Genomic DNA, 2,125 nt, shown 5'->3' on the forward strand with positions numbered 1-2,125 from the left:
TCACACACGACAACCTGCCTACCTGGCTTATCTTACTTTACCATGAACTGTCGTGGTGAGAAACCACAGTTCCCATCACAAGGAAAACAACATCAAAACAACTACCATAAAATGAGATGCATTTTTTGGACAATAGAATAGGATGACTGCTCTCACATATTTCTTGCCAAGCATTTGAGATTGACTTCAGGCACGTACCAAGTATTACAGTATGAGAATCCTTACTTTTAAGAAGGGTAGATGAAAAGCAAGGTTTCCAGAATGTCTGAACACAGAAATATTAAATTTCTGAGCATGTGACTTTGCTTGTGTAGACAAAATTGAAGTTGGAAATTACATAGGTATTTCTTAAAATACAGACAAGATAATAATGTAATACTAGTGGTGGTAATGCTTCACCTTCTCTATTAAACAATTTTCAAAAGCCACAAAGAGCAGAGAAGCCTTAAATTGCCACTACATAGGGAATAACTTGAGTTAATACCACATGCATAGAAAGAAACAACTCAAAATGACCTTAAAACACCATCCCCCAAGCTCTTGTATCAATCCAATACCAAAAACTCATGACAGTAAGCTTTCAGAGATAAGTAATACAGTTTGCCAGTAATAAATGCATTCATATCCAGACAATTTCTGGACATGGTAAGTCAGAATTCTCCTGCAAGTGTCACAAATGGTGGTCCAGTGCTGAATGCTCACTGGCAGGTTTCACATGTACATGGTTGATGTAAAAAACAGTTTTCCCCAAATCTGACAGTTACTTTATATGTGCAATCTCACAGCGAAGTGATTTTTCAGCTGCCAAACTAAGCATGGCTATCCTTAATCTTCTTCTGACTAAAGATGGATATTGTTTGATGCATATTTGTGCTGGAAACCTAGAATCAACACATCCAGCAGATTCGAAAGATTATATTAGAGAACAGTGTAGCTTTCACAGAATTAATTTAAACTGCCATTCTAAATTTCTGTATTGGTCCTGTGAACATCATTATTTTACAAAATAAACTAGAAAATAATATTTGAGATGACATCAAAATCATGTTGCAAACCACCGAATTTTAAAGTTCTTTCTCTAGTACATTTGTTTAATCTGTAACAGTTATAATTTTAAATTCAGATCTGTAAGTCAGACAGCATTGACCAAACTGAAAACACAGTGTCTTCTAGGAAACTCGACTTACTAAGCTATATCCGAGAGTTTCCAAGGGTTAGCAATGCCTGGTGATTGAAACAGAGGTCTAGTATTCTGGATATAAAACCAATTCATCGCACAGCCCATATGCTGAAAACATGCTTCAGTGTTTCAGAGAGTACTGACATACCATAAAGTAGCCAGTCAGGCAATGGATTATCAGCCCACCTTAATTACATAGATTGGCTAGCAGTGATATCCATCTTTTAAACTCTGGATACCATAGAATAGATGTAACAGATTACTTCTAAAGGTCTGGAAAAGGCAAATGGAAAATTGCTGTGCTATAGCATAACTCTGTCTTGCACATCATGCTACATATCATATAGGTTTTATGTTTTGTACCTCATCCACATGAGTTACATGTGTTCTGAGAAGCAGAAACCTGAATTTCCTGACTTTACCTATTTCAGTTTTTGCTGCAGCAGTCAAAAAATACATCCCCCAAATATAGCTCCCTAAAAATGCACAATCTATGTATGCAGATTCTCCTCACTGATCTTGCTTCCACTCAAAGTCACAAAGCCCCAAGTCCTTCAACAATTAAAAAACAAACAAACAAAAAAACCTCAACAAAACTAGCATAGTCTCTCCCAAAAAGACCTTCCCATCATGTTTACTTCCATATTTTGTTCCTCTCTGCAACAGTACAGTAATACAAACATAGGTCCTAGAGACACTGGTTTCATTACTAAATGAAACTGCCAGGTTTGGAGTGGAAGGTGACGTAGTAGAAAGAAGCAAGGAGAGGAAGGAGGGGGCAGAAGAGCTGCCTGTCCCCATTTTGACATCAGCAAGGATAGAAAATCCTCCTGTTCAGTGGAAACTTGGTCTGATTGCCTTGGGCTGGGGTAGAGCTCTGCCCCTCTTTGGAGCAGCCGTGCTTGGTTTCTGCTACCTCATAAAGCGGATTAGCAGGGGAGCCAG

This window comes from Phaethon lepturus, unplaced genomic scaffold (assembly GCF_000687285.1).
Source record: "Phaethon lepturus isolate BGI_N335 unplaced genomic scaffold, ASM68728v1 scaffold23510, whole genome shotgun sequence".
Lineage (NCBI taxonomy): Eukaryota > Metazoa > Chordata > Aves > Phaethontiformes > Phaethontidae > Phaethon > Phaethon lepturus.